The sequence below is a fragment of the Felis catus genome, chromosome B3, assembly GCF_018350175.1.
Source record: "Felis catus isolate Fca126 chromosome B3, F.catus_Fca126_mat1.0, whole genome shotgun sequence".
Lineage (NCBI taxonomy): Eukaryota > Metazoa > Chordata > Mammalia > Carnivora > Felidae > Felis > Felis catus.
The window spans coordinates 5,661,804-5,684,440 of record NC_058373.1 but is presented as its reverse complement, the minus strand read 5'-3'; the positions used below and the strand labels follow the sequence as shown (position 1 = coordinate 5,684,440).

At 50.0% G+C, this 22,637-nt stretch overlaps 1 long non-coding RNA gene across 3 annotated transcripts; it reads left to right on the top strand.

The window, feature by feature from the left end:
* The first annotated feature begins 3,387 nt into the window (after positions 1-3,387).
* LOC102899539 lies at positions 3,388-22,637 on the top strand. Of its 3 annotated transcripts, XR_002742771.2 has the most exons (6): positions 3,388-4,197; positions 6,126-6,312; positions 15,450-15,608; positions 17,419-17,537; positions 21,495-21,597; positions 21,727-22,637. It is a non-coding gene; the product is annotated as an uncharacterized LOC102899539 (long non-coding RNA). The 3 variants fall into 3 exon arrangements; XR_002742768.2 differs by lacking the exons at positions 3,388-4,197; positions 6,126-6,312 and adding an exon at positions 11,371-14,960; XR_002742769.2 differs by lacking the exons at positions 3,388-4,197; positions 6,126-6,312; positions 21,495-21,597 and adding an exon at positions 11,371-14,960.

Sequence of the window (22,637 nt, the reverse complement as noted above, 5' to 3'; positions counted from 1 at the left end):
GCGCATGAGCTCACTCTTGCTCTCTCTCTCTCTCTCTCTCTCTCAAAATAAATAAACATTAAGAAAAGAAAGAAAAAAAAACTCATCCTGGGGGGCACCTGGCTGGCTCAGTTAGTAGAGCATGTGACTCTTGATCTCAAGGTTGTAAGTTTGAGCCCTACAATGGGTATAAAGTTTACTTAAAAAAAATATTTAAGAAAAAGTAAATAAAAGGGCTGCCTGGGTGGTTAAGTTGGTTAAGTGTCTGACTTTTTTTTTTTAATGTTTATTTATTTTGGGGGCACCTGGGTGGCTCAGTTGGTTAAGTGTACAACTTCGGTTCAGGTCATGGTCTCACAGTTCATGGGTTCGAGCCCCGCGTCGAACAGCTGACAGCTGTTCTGTGCTGACAGCTCGGAGCCTGGAGCCTCCTTCGGATTCTGTGTCAACCTCTCTCTCTGCCCCTCCCCTGCTCACGCTCTGTCTCCCTCTCTCTCAAAAATAAGTAAGCATTAAAAAATAATAATAATAAATAAATATTTATTTTTGAGAGAGAGAGAGCACACACATGTGCATGCTCAAGAGCAGGGGAGGGGCAGAGAGAGAGAGGGGGACGGAGGATCCAAAGTGGGCTCCATGATGGAGCCCACTTTGGAGGGCTCAAACTCATGAATCAGGAGATCATGACCTGAGCTGATGTTGGTAAGCATCTGACTCTTGATTTTGGCTCAGCGTTCGTGACAATGGTTCTTTCTCTCCCTCTTTCTGTCCCTTTCCTGCTCATGCTGTCTCTCTCAAAATAAATAAAAACACTTTTAAAAAAGTAAAGAAAAGAAAAATCCATCCTAAAATTCATATGAAGTCTCAAAGGACACTGAATAGCCAAAATAATCTTGACAAAGAACAAAGTTGGAGTCTCACACTTCCTGATTTCAAAAGTTACTACAAAGCTATAGTAATCAAAACAACGTGTTACTGGCATAAAGACAGACATGTAGGCCGATGGATTAGAATAGAAAGCCTACAAATAACCCCTTGTGTGTGTGGTCAAATGATCTTCAGCAAGAGTGCCAAGACCATGCAATGGGGAAAGGACTGGATTTTCAACAAATGGTGTTGGGAAAACTGGATATCCACATGCAAAAGAATGAAGTTGGACCCTTACCTCACACCATATGCATAAATTAACTCAAAATGGATCAAAGACCTAAACATGAGAAGTAAAACTATAAAACTCTTTTTTTTTATTTTAATGTGTATTTACTTTTTGAGAGAGAGACAGAGACAGAGTGCAAGCAAGAGTGGGGCAGAGAGAAGGAGACACAGAATCCAAAGCAGGCTCCAGGCTCTGAGCTGTCAGCACAGAACCCAATGGGGGGCTCGAACCCACGAACCCTGAGATCATGACCGGAGCTGAAGTTAGACACTTAACCAACTGAGCCGCCCAGGCACCCAAAACTACTATAAAACTCGTAAAACAAACATAGCAGAGAAGGTTCATGACATTGGATTTGGTAGTGATTTCTTGGACATGACAGGACACAAAAGGAGAAATAGATAAATCAGATTACATCACAATTAAAATCTGTGCACTAAAGGAAACAATTAACAGAATGAAAAGGCACCTCACAGAATGGAATAAAATATCTAGCGATCAGAGATCTGATATGGGGTTAATAACCAGGGAACAGAAATAACTTCTACAACTCAACAGTGGGACAACAAACAACCGGTTAAAAAATGTGCAAAGGACTTGAATAGACAGTTCTCCAAAGACGATTTTTGTTCCTTGTTGAAATTGAAGGATAGACACACAACATAACAATATTACATTAGTTTCAGGTGTACGACATAGTGATTCAGTGGCTCCGTACATGATGTCATGCTCACCACAAGTGTAGCTGTCACCCGTCCCCACACAGCACTGCTACAATACCACTGACAGTATTCCCTGTGCTGTATCTTCCCTCCCGTGACCAACTCATCCTGTAAGTGGAAGCCTGTACCTCCCGCTCCCCTTCACCCTTTAAAGATGATCTATAAGTGGCTAACAAGCAAAGAAAAAGTCGATCAACGTAAATAGTCCCTGGGGAAATGCCACCGTGAGATAGCACTTCACAGTCATTAGAGTGGCTACAATTAGAAGAAGAAGACAGGGGCACCTGGGGGGGCTCAGTCGGTTAATCGTCCAGCTCTTTTTTTTTTTTCAACGTTTATTTATTTTTGGGACAGAGAGAGACAGAGCATGAACGGGGGAGGGGCAGAGAGAGAGGGAGACACAGAATCAGAAACAGGCTCCAGACTCTGAGCCATCCGCCCAGAGCCTGACGCGGGGCTTGAACTCACTGACCGCGAGATCGTGACCTGGCTGAAGTCAGACGCTTAACCGACTGCGCCACCCAGGCGCCCCATTCGTCCAGCTCTTGATTTCAGCTCAGGTCATGATCTCAAGGTTCATGAGTTCAAGTCCCACGTCGGGCTCTGAGCTGATGGTGCCTTCTTGGGATTCTCTCTCATTCTCTCTCTGCCCCTCCCTGCCCCTGCTCACACTTGCTCTTTCTCTCTCTCTTTCTCTCTCTCAAAATAAGTAAACTTAAAATAAAAAAGAAAATTACCAAAAAAAAAGAGGAAGACAAAAATCAGAAAATAACAAATGTTGGCAAGGATGTACAGAAACTAGAGTCTTCGTGTCCTGTTGGTGGGAATGTAAAACGGTGAATTATCATATGATTGAGCAGTTGCACTTTTGGCTGAATACCTAAAAGAGTTGAAGCAGGGTTTCAAAGAGATGTTCGGACACTGTTCACAGTAGCATTGTTCCCAATAGCCGAAAGGTGGAAGCATCCAGTGTCTACCAACGGATGAACGGATACACAGAAGGCGGTATAAACATACGATGGAATATTATTCAGCCTCAAAAGGGAAGGCAACGTGGGCATCTGCTACAATATAGATGAACCTTCAGGACATTATGCTAAGTGAAATGAACCAGATACCAAGGGACACATACCGTATGATTCCACTTACATGACGTGCCCAGAGTTGTCAAATTCATAGAGACAGAAAGTAGAACGGTAGTTGTCAGCAGCTGGGGTGGGGGTGGGGGGGGGGAGAAAATGAGGAGTTAGTGTTTAATGCATACAGAGTTTCAATTTGGGAGATGAAGAAAGTTCTAGAGAAGGATGGTGGTAATGGATACACAATAAGGAGAATGTACCTAAGGTCCCTGCAGTACACACCTAGAAATGATTAAGATGGTAAATTTTGTTATGTGTATTTTACCACAATTTTCTGAAGTTTATTTAGGAGAGGGAGAGAGAGAGAGCCTGAGCAGGGGAGGGATAGAGAAAGAGAAAGAGAGAGAGAGAATCCCCAGCCAACTTGGGGCTCGAACCTATGAACCATGAGATCACGACCTGAGTGGAAACTAAGAGCCGGATGCTTAACCGATTGAGCCACCCAGGTACCCCTACCCCAATTAAACAAACAAAAAAAATCCTTTGGGGATTCCCAGCTGGCTCGGTCGATAAGCATGTGACTCTTGAGCTCAGCGTCCCGAGCTCAGTCTCCACATTGGGTGTGGAGCCTGCTGAAAAGTAAACAAATAAGGAAGTCCATCTGTCCTTCGGTGTCCCTGCCACTGGAAATTTCTCACTGGAATTCATGCCAGGCTGTGGCTCCTGCCATCTTGTTTTGTGCCCCCACCCACTTCATTTCATTTCTCCGACCTTCCCTGTCTTCTCTCTCCTTGGGGTCCCTTTTCCCTAAGCTCCCGTTATGACGCTGGTAAAGCCGTTGAGTCCCTCGTGTATTTATTTAACCACGTCCCTTCAACCATGTCCCGGGCACCGCCCTCCCCTTCCTCGACCAAAGCGGCTCATCAAGATGTTTTCCTAAACAAAACTGTTCTCACCCTGCTAAATGCATCGAAAACATGCCATCTGCTGTATACGCTGGTCTCCTGAGAAATTGAGGAGTCCAAGCCCGCAGCTGAGACTCAGAGCTCCTCTCCACCAGCTGCCAGGCTGAGGCTAGACCCCGGGGTCCCAGGAGTGAATTTGTCAGCGTAAGGGCCGCTTTGGGCAGCCTCTTGGCAGCCTGCCGACAGCCCCTTCCCGCGCCGCTCCGTCTGCCTGAGCGCCACGTAGATCAAGCCTCAGATGTGCGGGCCCGAGGAGAAGATGGAGGATGACAGCGAGGACCGCTCGCCAAGCCGAGGTATGGTGACCTCAGTGGAACGGAGGTGCTTGGGGTCCAGAGCCACCGGGAGACGGGAGGGGTTGGAGGACTGGATGTTGAGAAACTTCGCCTCTGCACAGAAACCCTGCGTGTGTGTGTGTGCGCGCGTGCGTGTACGCGTAGGTGCACATGTGTGTGATGCGTCTAGGGAGGCCTCGGAGCTGGGGAAGACGAAAGGCAAGGCCAGGAGCTCTTACTGTGGGTGAATAAGAATGACAAGGCAGGCGGGGAAACAGACGATGCTTTCTAGGCATTGATCTGCGTGCAGAGCCCAGAGAGGGCACAGCCAGGAGCCTTCGGGACAAAAACTGCCACCAGATAAGCACTTCTCGTGTGCCAGGCACTCGATGCTGATAGTAGTTAGTTACTCTTCCTACATGCCAGCACCCTCTAGTAAACACACAGTGCCAGCCACATACGTAATTGTGAATATTCTAGGAGCTGCGCTGTATTTTATTTGCTTATTAAAGTACAGAATATTTATTAAAATACAGATATTAAAAAACAGAATGGTGCCTGGGTGCTCAGTTGGTCGAGTGGCCGACTCTTGATTTCGGCTCAGGTCATGATCCCAGAGTGGTGGGATTCAGCCCCACCTCAGGCTCCGTGCTAAGCACCGAGCATGGAACCGGCTTGAGATCCTGTCTCTCTCTCTCTCTCTCTCTCTCTCTCTCTCTCTCTGCTCCCCCCCACACACACTCGTGTATGCTGTCTCCCAAATTAACGATGGAGGGGGAGGAGGGGGAGGAGGAGGAGGAGAAGAAGAGAAAGAAGAAGAAGGAAGGAAGATACCAACAAACACAAGTGCATTACATGTATACCTAATGTAACATGGGAGATAGTCCAGGGAGAAATGAGTAACTCCTGCATTTTAAAAAGTAAAAAAAATAGGGCCACCTGGGTGGCTCAGTCGGTTGAGCGTCTGACTCTTGACTTCGGTTCAGGTCATGATCTCGGGGTTGGTGAGTTCAAGCCCCGCGTCGGGCTCTGTGCTGACAGTGCAGAGCCTGCTTGGGATTTTCTGTTGCAAAATAAATAAATAAAATAAAAACTATTAAGTAAAGTAAAAAATATACATATGTAGTGAAATTAATTATAAAATATATTCTATTTAACCTAACAGATGCAAATTTTCATTTCAACATGTAACCCATATAATTATTGGTGAGATACTTTACATTCTCCTTCCATATTAAGACTTCACAATCTGCCGTGAATTTACAGTTAATGTACACCTCAGTTTGGATGAGCCACATTTCAGATGCACTCTAGGTACATGTGCCTGATGGCAATTCTATTAGAGTAGTTTAGACACATTAATTCTAAATGTAAGCACTTTAGGGGAGCCTGGGTGGTTCAGTCAGTTGAGCATCCGACTTCAGCTCAGGTCATGATCTCACGGTCTGTGAGTTCCAGCCCCGCATCGGGCTCTCTGCCGTCAGCACAGAACCCGCTTCCGATCTTCTGTCCCCCTCTCTCTGCCCCTCCCCCACTTGTTCTCTCTCTCTCTCTCTCTCTCTCCCTCAAATATAAACATTGAAGAAAAAGGACTGAAAACAATGTTGCACTGTATGTTAACTAGAATTTGAATAAAAATTTAAAAAATAAGGTAAATATAAGCACTTTAGATATATTAATTCAATATGCTTTTGGGGTTTTTTTTAATGTTTATTTTGAGAGAGAGAGAGAGAGAGAGCTTGTTTGCCCATGCTTCAGCAGGGGAGGGGCAGAGAGAGAGAGAGAGAGAGAGAGAGAGAATCCCAAGCAGGGTCAGCACAACACGGGACTCAAACCCACAAACTGTAAGATCATGACCCGAGCTGAAATCAAGAGTCAGACGCCTAACCGACTGAGCCCCGCCCCCCCGGGCGCCCCATAACCATGCTTTTGTTATCCTCACTTTACAGATGAGAAAAATTAAACACGGAAAGAAAATGTCTGAGCTGGGGTCTGAACCACCGAGCGCAGCCAAGCGTGGGTCCGGAATCTGGTCTCCTAACCACCACTCCATGCTGCCATCACTATAGGGCTCCGCTCCCTTGAAAAATTCCACCTGCTATAGCTAACCTCTGCTTGACACAAGAGAAACTGAAGGTAAGAGAAGCTAAAAAGAACTTGCCCGGTAGATGGTCCCGCTGGGATTTGAACCCACGTGGAGTGAAAACTGGGTGGCCATCTCATCCTTCAGTGAGTGCCAGGAAGGGCTGGCACGGCGACCCGCATCCCACACTCAAGGTTAGGTCCGCTTTGAAGAGTTCAAAGGAACAATGACCCCAAAGCTCGAACTGGGAGGGGAAAGAGGTGTTTGCACCATCTTCTACAACCAGCATCTAATTTATTTATTTATTTTTTTAAGTAGACTCTATGCCCAACGTGAGGCTTGAACTCACAACCCTGAGATCAAGAGTTGTGTGCTCTACCGGCTGAGCCAGCCCGGAGCCTCTATAGTCTCTGAAACAACACATCGTAATTCATTTCAGCAGTCCCAATGCAAGGACAATGTTTCGCTATTGTAAATAGCCCTGCAATGACCATTCTTGCAAGTTATTGTTTCCAGTAATTCAATGTACAGCCAAGAAGTTTTCATTCTCTGCCACTTTATTGTCTGGTGTTCAAAGAGTGTAGGAGAGGGGCGCCTGGGCGGCTCAGTCTGTTAAGCGTCCAAACTTCAGCTCAGGTCATGATCTCACGGTCTGTGGGTTCGAGCCCCATGTCGGCTCTGTGCTGACGGCTCGGAGCCTGGAGCCTGCTTCCGATTCGGTGTCTCCCTCTCTCTCTGCCCCTTCCCTGCTCCTTCTCTCTCTCTCTCAATAAATAAATAAACATAAAAAAAAAAAAAAACAGAGTGTAGGAGAGAGTGGGCAAATACCCCCAAGCCTGACCCCAACTGCAGAGAAGAGTCCCTGAACGGGTCCCCCTAAACCCTGGTGCTTTAGGTTCATATGTTCACTTTCTTGTCATACGGGCCAAGTTCATCTGCACCCAACACTCGGTTCCACCTATCTTTCTGCCCTCTGATGAGCCTCTGCTCAGGAAGAAACAGTTCTGAGGCCACACCAATTGGTTGGGGCTGACCCTCCTGGGCACGATTATGCAACAAGGTTTGTTTTTTTTTTAAGTTTATTTATCTATCTGGAGAGAGAGAAGAGAGCATAGGAGGGATAGAGGGAGAGAGAGAGAGAATCCCAAGCAGCCTCAGCACTGTCAGCACAGAGCCCTGAACTCAAACCCTGAGGTCACCACCCGAGCCTAAACCAAGAGTCAGGTGCCCAACCGACTGAGCCACCCAGTCGCCCCAACGAGATGCTTCAGCTCCTCCGTCTGGCCTCTGCTCTCAGCAAAGTCCCATTTATTGCCCCGTGGAGCCTTCACCCTTCTGCTTCGTGGAAATGTTTGTGCAGGTTCCTGGCTTCTTCCCAGGTTATATCTGACTGTCCTTTTACCTTCCATTCGGTCTTCTCTCTTACTGGGGGCGCCGTGTTTGCCCTGCAAGAGTCCTACCGACACAGTCCCGTAAATTAATTTTTTACGTTTTCCACTGGAGCAGAGGTTTTTAATTTAGGGTCCACAAATGTTGGGAGTGGCCAGGACACAAAGCCCTGAGGAGCGTGCGAAATCCATGCGTGTGCATCTTTGCAGGGAGAGGTTGCTTATTTTCACTCCGTTTGCAAAAGGGCCAGGGACCCACCTAGAGCACGTGCTGGGCCCGCATGGCCACCCGATTGGACACTGCACTGTCTGCTCCCTTGCAGACGTTTCTGGCCAAGAACCACCCCTTCTGACTCCTCCCCCTCTTTCTTCCCTCGTGTAAGCGGTGGCTGGTGGCAGCTTAGGGCAGAGAGGCCTGGCCTTGGCCCGTATCCTCTGCTCACCCCCTGCCCCACAGGCTGGCGCTCAAGTTCTAGCTGCAAAGAGCAGGGGAGGGGGGTTACAAATTCCTTCCCGAACCCCTGGGTTTCTCGTGGCCAGCAAAAAGTTTCAGTGTGAAAACTTGAAATACCAAGAGCTTGTATCTGCTTGCCTGTGTCTTTTTAATTACATGGTGTTTTAGTTTGCCAGGCTGCCTAACAAAGAACCGTAGATTGGGTGGTTTAAACAGCAGGCATTTATTTCCTTACAGTTCTGGGCTCCGGAAGTCCAAGATCAAGGTGTCCACAGGGTCCTTCTTAGCTTGCACATGGTTGTCTTCTTTCTGGGTGTCTGTGTGTCCTAATCTCCTCTTATAAGGACATCAGACATACTGGATTAGCACAGACCCTAATGTCCTCAGGTTAATCGAATCACCTCTTTAAAAACCCCGTCTCCAAATACAGTCACATTGAGGTATTGGGGGTTAGAATTTCAACATATGAATTTTGGGGGCACACAATTTATCCCATAACACATATGTTAACATTTTTGTGATTATAAAAGTAACACACAAGGGGCACCTGGGTGGCTCAGGCCGTTGAGCGACCGACTTGAGCTCAGGTCACGATCTCGCGGTTTGTGGGTTCAAGCCCCGCGTCGGGCTCTGTGCTGATGGCTCAGAGCCTGGAGTCTGCCTTGGATTCTGTGTCTCCCTCTCTCTCTGCCCCTCTGCTGTTCATGCTCTGTCTCTCTCTTTCTCTCAAAAATAAATAAACGTTAAAAAAATTTTAATAACACACGTTTCCTGTAGAAAATGTAGAAACTTCAGAAATGGAGAAATTAATGGAAGAATCTCTGTAAAAAATCATTCTCTTTCTCTAAGTGTGTACAGTAAAAAAAAAAAAAGTGAAAACTTTCCTCTCTTTCCACAGTTCCATTGCCTCCTCCCCAAAGAACACCCGTAATGAAGTTTCATAATAATAGGGTCATGTCCATTCAAACCTTTTCTGTGCTTGCACAAGCTGCTTCTGGGAACGTCCTTGTCCCCACACCCCTCTACCTGTTCATGCTGGCTTCCTAGGGAGCACACCTCTTGTGCTGTGAATTAAGTCCTTGTGCACCTTCGCACTGACTCAATTGTTTTCTTGAAGGCTCCAGAAAATGTGAACCATTAGAGCTCAGATTTAAGAGGAAATTCTAGGGACGCCTGGTAGGCTTAGTCGGTTAAGCGTCCGACTTCGGCTCAGGTCACGATCTCGCGGTCCGTGAGTTCGAGCCCCGCGTCGGGCTCTGTGCTGACAGCTGTGTGCTGACTTCTTTTTTTTTTTTTTTAAATTTTTTTTAACGTTTATTTATTTTTGAGACAGAGAGAGACAGAGCATGAACGGGGGAGGGGCAGAGAGAGAGAGGGAGACACAGAATCTGAAGCAGGCTCCAGGCTCTGAGCCGTCAGCACAGAGCCCGACGCGGGGCTTGAACTCACAGACCGTGAGATAGTGACCTGAGCTGAAGTCGGGCACTTAACCGACTGAGCCACCCAGGCGCCCCACTGTGCGCTGACTTCCGATTCTGTGTCTCCCCCTCTCTCTGCCCCTCCCCCACTTGCACTCTGTCTCTCTCTCAAAAATAAATAGACATTAAAAACATTTTTTTTTAAATAAGGAAATTCTATAGTGATGTATTTAATGCCATTTTGTTACTTGTTTTATGGTTGTTTTTGCAGTTCTCCGTTTCTCTCTTCTTTTGCTCTCTTCTCGCACCCTTAGTTGTGTTAGGAAATTCTAAAAAGGAGGCACTGTTAAGTAAACCCGTCAGAGTGGCTTCTGACACGTTAACCAGGCTTGAGCGTAGGCAATGGGGCAGAAAGTTATTTTTCTCACTTCATCTTCTTACTTGGTTGGATTTTCTACATTTTCTCTCATGAGCTTATATTACTTTTTAGAACGGGGGAAATAAAGAACTGTAATAGAACACTGCCAAAGGGGACGATCAAAAGGAACCCTGAGCTCCTTTCAGAGCCAGAGGAGGAAAGAAAGAGGGAGCCAGCTGCCACAGGAGCTGAGGGAGGGACGCTGGCCGGGGCCACAGGGGAAGACGGAAGTGCTCCGGGTCGCTGGCCCTGTGCCCCTCGGACGTGGCAGAGAAGAGCGCACGCGTGACAGGGAGAAGCCAGCTCTGAGCCCGTGCAAGGTGGCTTGCGAGTGTGCAAATGAGCTCCTGGCTACTTAAAATAAAGTCCTTTGGTCTGGACTAATTATATCCCAGCTGCTGAGAAGTAGATGCTGAGTCGCTGCCCGTGGTCTTTGGAAACTTGCGGTGGAAACAAGCTGGAAGGTGGACGAGGGTCAAAAGGCCATTCTCGTTTTTTTGAAGGGGAAGGACGTGGAGACTTCAGACATTGGGCCAGAGAGCTGAACAAGGATAAAGGCGTGGTGGGGGGGGGGGGGTATGGACGCCCTGGAAAGAAAGCGATGACTCCTGGGAATCAGAATGGGTTCACCAGCTCCAGATGAGGGTCGGCTGTGACCCTGGAGTCGAGATGGGGAAATATGGAGCAGCCGTTAGCACAGTTAGGTCAGATGGTAGCAGACTGAGTTACCGTGACCACAAAACCAGGGGATCACTGTCAAACGGGAGGCAGGTCTGTAGGTCTGTGTGGAAAATTTCTGTCCTGTTCAAGGTTCCTTATCAATCGCTAAGGATTAGGGATGAAGTGGAAAGCAAGAAAAATACACGCCTGCCCTCATGGAGTTGATACTCTAGTGTCATCTATTCATTCATTAAAGCAAGTTTGTTTCTATCTTAAAGGGAAAAAACCTATTCCTTGGACCCAATCGAGAGAGGAGTAGCTCTTGTCACCGTCCATTAGTGGTTTTGATGACCTTGTTGGCCCACAGGTAGGGCACTCGGTCACTGCGGGGCTCCCTGCTGGCTGTCTCCCCAGCAGCCATTTCTCACCTCTTCCTTTCTTTATCTTATTTTGTTATTAGTTTATTTTATTGTTTCATTATTTTTTTTTAATGTTTATTTATTTATTTTTGAGACAGAGAGATAGAGTGTAAGCAGGGGAGAGGAAGAGACAGAGGGAGACAGAGACTCCCAAGCAGGATCCACACTGTTAGCGCGGAGCCCTACGCAGGGCTGGGACTCACGATTTGTGAGATCCTGACCTGAGCCAAGACCCAGAGTTGGACGCTCAACCGACTGAGCCACGCAGGCGCCCCCCACCTTTTAAAATGTTATATACAGAGAGAGTGCAAGTGGGGGAGAGGGGCCCTTAAGCAGGTTTCATGCACAGTGTGGAGCCCGATGTGGGGCTCAATCCCTGGGATCATGACCTGAGCCTAATTCAAGAGTCAGATGCTCAACCAACGGAGCCACTCAGGCGCCCCTCACCTCTTCCTTTCTACAAGTACCACATCTCCCCCCTACACCGAGCACTTTTCTTCCTTGCATCCATTTGTCTCAGGGAAGGTTGACCCCCATACCTCAAGAGTCACCCCATTGGCCTGAGGGGAATTCTGTTCCCCTTGAGGGCAGTTGGTTCAGGCAAAGGCATATGACCCAGTCTGACAAATATCCTGAGAAGTCCAGGGAGGACTGGGAAGTTTTCTCCCTCCTAAGAGAAGGCCATAGTATATCAGTTAGAAATGTTTTTATCAGCAGGTAACGGAACCACCCCCCATACACACTCACACGCACGTGCGCACACACACACACACACACACACACACACACACTGACAAATAACGGTTTAAGAGTGAAGATATTTAACGAGCTCAGTATAAAAGTCTGGAGGTAGGTGGTTCCTGGCATTGGTGTCTCAAATAATATTAGGATCAACATCTCTGTGATTCTCTTTTTCTTTCATTAATGGTGTTTAAAAGGCTGCCACTCCAGCCGTTATGTCCATGTTGAGGCCTGGGAAGAAAGGAACTTTGTCAGGGACTGAACCCTGTCCCTTTTCTAATCAACGATTTCCCAGAAATGCCCTGGCTTTCTTTCACTTTCATCCCATTGGGACAGGACTGTCACCTGGCCACTTCTAGCTGCAAGGCAGACTGGGAAGGTGAGTTTTTGGCTCTTCTTGCCTATAGAAGAAACAGGAAATGAAGAGGACGTTGGGTTGGGAAGCGGGACTAGGTTAGCTACCCCCAGGAAGCAAGCCTCCGGTGTCTGGAACCACCTGCTGCCATCTTGGTTCTGGCCAGAGCAGAGAGATAGAAGGAACCTACCTACAGCCCAGATGAAAAGTGAACAAAGTAGGTGAAGACACCATTCACGGAGAAAGGAAAAAGTAACCCTCAAGCATGTGAAAAAATGCCCAGCTTCACTCATAAGAGCAATTAGAATCGAAGTAACACCATGATACTACCTTTTTACCTATCAGATTGGCAAAAATCCAAATGTTTGACAACACATTCTGTTCATAAGGTTGTGGGGAGACAGGCATTCTCCTGCGTGAAGGGCAAAATAGCACGATCTCCTGTGGTGGCGAAAGAGTGGATAAAGGAACGCATGAACTAGGGTCTTGATGTCCTCACCAAGATGCCACATCAACTGACCTGGGGCCCAGCCTCCTGTGGGACTTCCTGGTGAGTGACACGATCAATGTCCTCACTGATTAAGCCCGTTTGAGGAGAGTTTTTGTTACCCAGAACCCGCGATATCCCAAATGATGCCCCTGCCTCCCACCTGAAGCCCAGGAGCAAAGGTATTCTGGCCAGAAGCCAGATCATGGAATCTCATTGGGTCACCCAGTGACTAGCCAAACCCAAGCAGGTACGGATCCAAAAGCTGAGCTCATTGCTGACAGAAGAATTCTCCCGGAGAACGGGCCGTGAGCCTATTCCCAAATCAGTGGGTGGGTAAGTGCCTAAGGTAGTATCTAACCCGTGTGGTCATGAGAGGGGCTGTATCTTGAGTGGTTGAAAGTCCTGTTGGAATCCAAATTGTAGGGAATGCCCTAAGGAGTTGGACCTTGAGGTGGTGAGAGGGCTGCCTTGGTCTTGCTTGACCCGATGTCCTAGCTTGCTGTTTGGTTTCTTGGATTGCCTTTATTTGCATTTCTTATTCACGGGGCAACCTCCTGGTTCCTGAGTATTCCCAAATTGTGTGGCAAGTGAAGAAATTAGGATTCTGTTTGTCTTTTGAAAAATTGCTCGTGAAGAATGGACAGGCCCGGTGGAATCCCTTCATCCTCCCATCCAACATTCCTCACTCATGACCTTCCTAGTCTGAGATGCGGTTAAAGACGGATGGCTCGTGCCCTCGGACTACACCGCTTCATATGCTGCATTTCAAAATCCGTGCCCTCTGTACTGAACACCAATGACTGGGACAAACTTCCAGAATATTCAGAGTAGCTGGTAGCCACTCGTGAAGCCCTATCCATGTGTAGGCCTGCATCAGTTCTGCCCAGGTGTCAGGCAGGCGAGAGCCAGGATACCTGGCTTCTGAGGATGGGAGCCTTCATGGCCCTGGGGATCCAAAGGACTTGGTTTGTTCCCTTCTAAGGTGGAGTCAAGGCCAGAACAAAGGCATAACCAAGAAACCCTCATTGAGGTCATACTGCCAACGGACATTCTGATGCCCACAGCTAGGGGCAGTAAGAGGTGGGTAAGTGGGCCAGTGTGATCCCTGGTGGGGTTCCTGTGTGATCACGTCGCAGCCCGACAGGAGCAGGGAGGTGGGTGGGAATGCAGGGTCTTCCGCAAGGACAGAACAGAAAGCAGGTGCCAAGAGCGCCACCATGCCTTGGGGGCGTGATGGCTGTATCTCCAAAGTTGGGTAGATGCTGGCCTCTTCCTTGGCATCCTTCTAGCCCCCAGAAGGGCTCAGTCTGTGGGCGTGGCAATCGTCCAGACTCCCCTCGAGCCGTATTTCCGGCAAGCGTCCCGCCACCAGCGTCATAGCACTCCGATCACTGCTGTCAGCACACGTATATTTAGTTTGTCCCCTGCTGTTCATTTGTGATTGTTTGCAGGTTGTGTCATGTGTGTATGTTATGTCTACCCTGGATACAGGCCCCTGAGACCAAGGTCTGTCTTCTAGTTTTTGTGAATCACCATCCCCCTCCTCCACAAACCACACCACCACCACCACCAATAAGAACTAAGACCTACTACGGGGCGTTACGTAACACAGACAAAAATGCTTGTGAATAAGTTACCATTACTGACAGTCCGAGATTCACCCCCACTGTGAACCAACACTGTGGAGGGGAAAGCTGAGGGTCAGAGCCGAGGAACATGTAGAGAGGGGCTCTTTGTTAAGAACAGACCAGGCATCTATTTGCCCCGAGAGGGCTGTCAGAATTACCAAAAAAAAAAAAAATTGGGAGGCGTGTCCCATAGCCTCATGGGACACATGCACCTGGGAAGATTCTTCACAGACCTGGCCGATAGCGGGAACGACAATTGCCAGCCATCACATCACCCTGCCATAGCAGATCAGTGCACAAGAAATTAGAATCAGAACATTTTGCTATGGCTTGGCGAAATCTAAGGCAGCTTTTTTCCAGACAACCCAGGAAAAATCTAAGACAGCTTCTTACTATGAGATTCCTTGACATGGCGACCCGTCCAACTTAAAGGATTTATTCGGGTTGTCAGCTTTTCAGAAAGGTATTTCTTGAAACAAAACAACGAAAAACACCGACTTCGAAGGGAGGGCGCAAACTGTAGAGGTCGCGGGAAGACCAAGGTGCGGGGTGGCTCCTGGCCACCAGGGGGCGTGGTCTCCCCGGTCCTCGGCTGCAAAGCCAACCGTGGCGACCGCAGCCCGCCCCGCACTGTCTGCCACACGGCCCGCAGCCCCCTCCGCGAAGCCCGGGCCCGGGGATCCAGGTGGGCACCAGGCCTCTTCTCCCACTTGGGCATTCCCTGCAGCGGGTACGTCTGGGGTGCAGAAGGCCGGGAGCGGCCAGGCCGGGAGGAGGTCACGTTAAATTACAGGCTGGGCGGGAGTGCTGTGCTGGCGGCTTCGCCCAGGAGCCAGGAAGGCGGTGGTGTCTGGGGCATGACCTCGGGTGGCTGTGGTGCTGGATGGGCCGCTGGGCAGAGTCCCACCGGCGAGGCCACGGAGAGCGTGGGTGTGGCAACCACAACAGAGACGCGGGGGTGGAGGTGGGGGGCATCGTGTGGTGCGACCCGGGCGAAGTCCCTGCTTTGCGGCGAGGTCCGCCCTGGTCTGGTCTGGTCTCCCTTCCTCAGCATTACCTTCTCTGGGAGGAGCTCTTCTCCTGCCCGGTGACCCGCTCCTCCCCCGGGGGACTTCCGTCCGTCTCCCATCCACGCACCCAACACTGGTGAGCGCCCGCTGTAGCCGCTAGTCTTACGCCTCCGTGGCTTTACTCATGCTTTTCTCCCCGCCCTTCTCAGCCCGTCCAGGTTTCACCATGCCTCAGTGAGGCCCTGGAGCCTCACCAGCTCCAGGAAGCCCCCTCTGATTACTCCAGAGTGAGGAAAAGGATCTAGTCCGCCCCATATACGGTTATATCCCCAGCGCCTAATACTATGCCTGGCACAAGTGGGGGCTCGGTAAGTATGTATTCGCTTGAACGAATGAGGCGATCTTGTGTGACTTCACAGCTTTTTTTAAAAGATTTTATTTTTTTAAGTTTATTTATTTATTTTGAGAGAGAGAGAGAGAGAAAGAGAGAATGCATGTGCACGAGCAGGGGAGGGGCAGAGAGAGAGGAGGACACAGAAACCGAAACAGGCTCCAGGCTCTGAGCCGTCAGCACAGAGCCTGATGAGGGGCTCCAATCCATGAACCACGAGATCATGACCTGAGCCAAAGTCAGACACTTAACCGACTGAGCCGCCCAGGCACCCCATTTTATTGTGTTTTTTTACGTTTATTTATTTTGAGAGAGAGAGAAAGAGAGCACAAGCAGGGGAGGGGCAGAGAGAGAGGGAGAGAGAAGATCCCAAGCAGGCTCCACGACAAGAAGACTCAGGGCTCCGTCCCACAAACTGCGAAACTGTGACCTGAGCCAAAATCAAGAGTCCCACACTCCAGCAACTGAGCTAGCCAGGCACCCCTGATTTGACAGCTACGATTGCCCAAAACTTTCACTTGGCACATCGTCAAGTCCCGCCTGTGACATCTGTCCTACTGAACTGTTGTGTTTATTACCACTGGATGCTTGCTGTTTGGATTAGGCAGGGCTCTCGAGCTGGAAGGGCCAGAAAGGAATTTATTGGCTCATTGAACCACACCATCAGGGGATAGGCAGGAAGGGTTGAGCCTGCTTCAGGGACAACAGGAACCTGGGATTATGTCAGGACGCCCTGCCGCTCATCATGGCTTCTCTCTTTGATGTCTTTATCCCTGCTTCTGCAAACTGGCTTTCTCCACCCAAAAAATGACTGTCAGCTAGCCCAGATTCACATCCTTTGCGCTCGCTAGTCCAAGAGGAATAGGATTTTCCTCCCTGGCTCCTATTTTATTTTATTTTATTTTATTTTATTTTATTTTATTTTATTTCTTTTGTTAATGTTTGTTCGTTTTTGAGACAGAGTGTGAGCGGGGGAGGGGCAGAGAGAGAGGGAGACACAGAATCCGAAGCAGGCTCCGTCCGGGCTCCGCGCTGTCAGCGCAGAGCCTGACCCAGGGCTTGAACTCACGAACCGTGAGATCATGACCAGAGCCGAAGTCGGACGCTCAACTCACTGAGCCACCCAGGCACCCCTCCAGCTCCGATTTTAAAATCCTGACAAAAACTTCAACAGGGCTTGGTTTTTCTGGATCTCATGCCTGTTTCTTGCACCAACCACCGTGGCCAGAGGCAGACACGTAGAATAATCGGCAGCTCCTACCTGAATGGCGGAGTTGGACGAGAGAGGAGCAGTTGAGCCCCAAAGTGTGGATGAGAGAAACAGACGTGGCCACTCAGAAGAGCTGGGGCCACCACCCTGATGTGTGTTTATGACAGTGACTGCACATACGTTTTGTGATTATTCCCTGTTATTGAGGACAAGGACGGTACATGCCCATGGTGCCCTTGCTGAAGACGAGAACTTGATGAATACAGGCTGATTTATAGGAGAGGAAGGTGTGTGTGTGTGTGTGTGTGTGTGTGTCTGGGTGGTGGAATCTCGGGTGGATCTCCCCTACACTTTGCATGAACCTACAACTGTCCTTCTTGTCCCGGCTGCTGTGGGTGAGGCCGTCTGTTCAGGGTGTGGATCTAGAGAGAATTATGGCTTAAGCTGTCGCTTCTGGATTTCCTCCTGAGAAAATCTTCTGAGCCCAGCAGCGTAATACTGGCTTTTTGTTTTGCAGGGGGAATGGCTCTAAGGCTGTTTTTTCTATTTGTGTTGTTGTTGTTGTTTATTTCGGTAGAGAGCAAGAGGGAAGTTTTGGACGATGGCGTCTTCCTCGGACGGTCCCAGGAGTGTGGCTGTTTTGAAAAATCAGGCGTTCCTGCCAGAGGCGCTTCAGGCTTTCAACAGCCCTCTTAGGTAACACTATTCACCTAGTTTCTCTGATGAGGAAACTGAGGCTCAGCAGTACACGCCCAGGTCACGGAGCTATAGGAAGTAGGGAGGACAGAAAGACGCGTCTGGATTAGGAAGCGTGCACCAGCGGCTTTGCCTGCCTCCGATCATTTCATCCTCACAGCAGGTGACAGGCTTGCTAAAGTGTAAATGCCTTGCCCAAGGTCATAGAGGCCAGTGAGCCCTGGGATTTGTTGATTCCAAGTCCCTACTATTTTTTTTTTTTTTTTAGTGTTTATTTATATTTGAGAGAGAGAGGGAGACAGAGTGTGAGCGGGGGAGGGACAGAGAGAGGCAGAGACACGGAATCCGAAACGGGCTCCGGGCTCCGAGCTGTCAGCGCAGAGCCCCACTCGGGGCTCCAACTCACAAGCGGTGAGATCATGACCTGAGCTGAAGCCGGACACTCGACTGACTGAGCCACCCCAGCGTCCCTCTACTATTTTCACTTCCTTACACTTGTGGCTTTGGTCTCTGTTGTGCCTCCATTGCCGAATCTGTAAAATGGGGGTGATGACAGTACGTACCTCATGGTGTTGGGGGGGGGGGTAAGAAAAATGACACCCGGCCTGCAGTAAGAGCTCTGTAAGTGGACGCTATTGTCACTGTTTTTGTTATTGCCCTGCAAGACCTCCCTCAGGATCACTAGTCGGACCACTCCCTGTGGTGGGAGAACCAGATCCCGTGGGAGCCCCCTCCGGGCCCAGGTGCTCCCGAGGCCCAGCCGCAGGTGCCTGGGAAAGTCTGCGACAGGAATAAAGGGAACAAAGGCTCCAGGTGCTCGGCTGAAGCTTTGTCTGGCTCAATGCCTGTTTCCTGCTCGATCAGGTTGCTCTTGGCTGGCTGGGCTCCGGGAGCTGACCCCTCCCCCCTGCCCCTGCCCCTGCCCCTGCCCCTGCCCCTGCCGCCGCCCCTGCCAGCCGAGGGCTGAGGGCCGGGCCTGGTGATGCAGGACGGGGCCCAGCTGGGCAAAGCACTTCCTTTTTAGAGCCCAACCTTGGAGTTTGGCTGGCTGAAGCAGGAAGCCTTGAGACACCAGGCCCTCCCTCCAGCTCTGTGGTTTCAGTGAGCCCCCCTCCCATCCTCCTTAGGTGGGGTGGCCCTGGGGGTAGAGCCTGGGGCTTGAATGCCAGCCCAAGAATGGAGCCGCAACCCGAGGCAACCTGTCTTTCTCTCTGCCTCTCGGTTTTCCTGGCAAGGATGTTCAGAAGGTTGTGCCGGTTCATGGAGAAAGCCCTTGCAAGCCCTAACAATTCCCTGGGGCCCCCAACACTGCCTGTAGGAGACGGAGCTTCAGACCCGGTGGTGGGTGATCCTAGCGTAACACAAACTGGGGCCTGTCTCCCTCTGCCTCACCCCTACCGCAACCCCGGGCTGCCCACCCCCCTCCCTGCGCGGCAGCTCTCGGTCAGAACCTTAAAGAAAGGTCCTCGACCGGGAGTTTATTCCTGCCTCAGGGCTTTTGCACTTGCTGTCCTGTTGCCCCGGAACACAGTGTGCTCCAGGTGTCCACGTGGCTGTCCTTGTCGCTCAGGTTTGAGCCCTTAGATGTTACCTCCTTAGAGAGGCCTTCTTTGTCACCCTCTGAACCAGCCCCTGCCTTGTCCCTCACTTTCAACCTCATCCTGTTTTCTGACCCTCAGAGGACTCACCTCCGTCCCTCAGAGTTTCTTTTTTCTTTTTTTAATGTTTATTTATTTGAGAGAGAGAGAGAGAGAGAGAGAGAGAGAGCACACGATGAGAGAGGGGCAGACAGAGAGGGAGACACAGAATCTGAAGCAGGCTCTAGGCTCTGAGCTGTCAGCACAGAGCCTGACGCGGGGCTCGAGCCCATGAACCGTGAGATCGTGACCTGAGCCAAAGTGAGACGCTCAACTGACTGAGCCACCCAAGCGCCCTTCTCAAAGTTTCTTGTTCTGATTTATCTCCCTTCTTTTTTTTGTATTTTCTTTAACTTATTTTTTAAATTTACATCCAAGTTAGTTAGCATATAGTGCAACAATGATTTCAGGAGTAGATTCCTTAATGCCCCTTACCCATTTAGCCCATCCCCCCTCCCACAACCCCTCCAGTAACCCTCTGTTTGTTCTCTGTATTTAAAAATCTCTTATGTTTTGTCCCCCTCCCTGTTTTTATATAATTTTTGCTTCCCTTCCCTTATGTTCATCTGTTTTGTCTCTTAAAGTCCTCATATGAGTGAAGTCCTATGATATTTGTCTTTCTCTGACTAATTTCACTTAGCACAATACCCTCCAGTTCCATCCACGTAGTTGCAAATGGCCTCCTTTTTTTTTTTTTAATTTTGTTAATGTTTGTTTTATTTTTGAGAGAGAGAGCGTGTGTGCACAAGCAGGGGAGGGGCAGAGAAAGGGAGACAGAGGATCTGAAGCAGGCTCCGTGCTGATAGCAGAGGAGCCCAATGCAGGGCTCGAACTCATGGACCGCGAGATCATGACCTGAGCCCAAGCTGGGTGCTTAACCCTGACTGAGCCACCCGGGCGCCCCTGTCTCCCTTTTTCTCGTCTGCCTCTCCGCTGGAATCTACGCCCCCTGAGGGGAGGGCCTCTCTGTCTTTCCTTCCACCGTCTCCAGAGCTGGGCCTAGCAGTGGACAGTCGGGTACTCCCTGTAGCTGTCACCAACCGTGAGGCCCGCCTTGGGATGAAGGTCTTGGTGTCTGTTCCCGTCCGCACTTCTGTGGAGGCAGCTTTGCGGGTATGAACGCACTTCAGATTCCCAAAGCACTTTCAAATAAATGCACTGCCTCGTTGGTACCTCATCTCACAACTCAAACCCGTTGTTCCACTGGGTCATGTTACAGATGTGCGTATATTCAGACTCACTGCATTGGGGTGTGGGGCGGTAGCACTCTAATCTCCGAGATTCTCGTAGGCTCTGGGTTGTTCTAGGACTCTGTTGATGCAGGCGTTACCTTTAGGTCTCAGCCAGGGAAACTCTAAAACGCTTGCTCTCTTCCATGGCTGGGACATCCCACTTTCTCTTCTGCTCTCGGGCCTTAGATTTAGAGCAGGACCTCTAAAGAGCACAGAGTACTTAGTACCTAGCATTCTGCCCTCTCAGGTTCACGGATATTTGGCGGCAGGTCAGGCTTGGAGGCGAAGGGACCCAGCCGCCAGGAAAGGGCGAAGGCGGGTCTAGAACTCCATTGCAGAACCCTCTGGTCGGACTCCAACCCGACCGCCCGGCTCACCACGCGCATCTGTACGTGGATTCACTTCCAGCTGCCGGGGGGGTGGAGCTCTTCATGGTCTAAATTGTTAAAATCGTAATGGCATCTTTAGGTGCCTTTATTAAGCTCATTAAGGGCTTATGAGGTCTTGCCCTGGCTTTCCGCTGGATCCTGCAGCCGGAGAGGGAGGCGAGGCTCCCAGCTGTGCCCATGTGATGGCGTGCATGGAAACTTCTCAAAGGACAGCAGAGATCCATACTGACTGGGAACTTGGCAAAGATAAGCCTGCGTGGGTGTGCAGGGACACCTAGGCACCGTCCTGAAGGATGTGCTTTGAATGCCAGCAGGGACCTGGGGCGCCTGGGTGGCTCAGGCGGTTAAGCATCTGACCCTTGGTTTCGGCTCTGGTCATGATCTCACGGCTTCGTGGGTTCGAGCCCCACATCGGGTTCCTCCGCGCTGAGGGTGCAGAGTCTGCCCGGGAGTCTCTGCCTCCTTCTGTCTCTGCCCCTCCCCCACTCACATTGTCTCTCTCTCTCAAAATAAATAAATAAACTTAAAAAAAAAAGAAGAAGAATGCCAATAGTGGCGTCCCTGGGGATGGCCTTCTGAGTGGTTTTTCAGTCTCTTCTTTATGCTTTTTGGAACTGATTTTTTTTTTTTTTATAATGAGCAAGCATTTCCTTTATAATCAGAAAAAGAAATAAATAGAGTCATTTTCATCTTGAAAAGGAATGGAAGACAGCCCCTGAGTAGAAATAAAGGAAGGGGAAGAGTGCTTATGAAGTGCGTGATCGGTGTTTTCAGTCGGATCACTCAGGGGGACGTCCCGCAGGTACAATCGGAGTCAGCCGCTGGGGGGGGGGGGGGGCGTTCAAAATATTAACGTAACAAGGGCTGATTGGACTTCTTCTATGAATGAGGCCCATCATTATCATCCCCTCGGCCCCCTGTCTCTGGGCAGTGCTCCTCTTTCTCAGGATCCCAGTGATTAACGTCACAAGCCCTTCCCGGAGACTGTGCAGCGAGACGCTGGAGGAGAACCGAGAAGTGAGACGTCAGTGAGTCAGAACTCATTCAAAGCCCCGGAGTTTCCCGGCCGTTACCTTCCACGCCTGGACCTATGAGTCAGGGTCATCTCGCCCCCGTTGAGTGTGGTGCCTACATGCCTCCCTGCCCTGCTCTTCCGGGGGCCCCATCCCAGCCCTCACCCTTGCACACACACCGGCCCCGGCCGGCCGCCCGTCCCCTGCCGCGTGTCCTGGCGAGGGTGCGGGTGCAGGCGCGCCCGGCTTATTCACTCGCCCCCGGGGGGTGTGCACGGGCCCCTTGGGTGCCGCGCTCAGGCTCTGCACGGCCAGAGACGAACCGAAAAAAGAAAAAGAAATATTAGTACTTCCTTTCCCATAAATGTTGCAACAGTCTAGCTGTAGCTTAGAGCGTATATTTTTTTAAGTCCATTTATTTATTTGGGGGGTGGGAGGGGCAGAGCAGGAGAGAGAAAGAATCCTAAGCAGGCTCCAGGCTCAGGGTGGAGCCCGAGGGGGGGCTCCTATCCCACCACCCTGGGCTCCTGACCTGGGCCGAAAGCAAGAGTTGGACACTCAACTGACTGAGCCACCCAAGTGCCCCTTATGAGAGGTATTTTGTGAATAATCAGAATTAACCCACATGTCAGGCGTTAGTGGTCTGTATCCAGAGAACAGAATACTATGGAGGTACTAAAAAGAGTGAAGTAGATTATGTAAAGTGACATAGAAAATGGTCGTTTTGGGGGTGTCTGGCTGGCTCAGTCAGGAGAGCATGCGACTCTTGATCTCGGGGTTGTGAGTTTGAGCCTCATGTTGGGTGGGGAGATTAGAGATTACTTAAAAA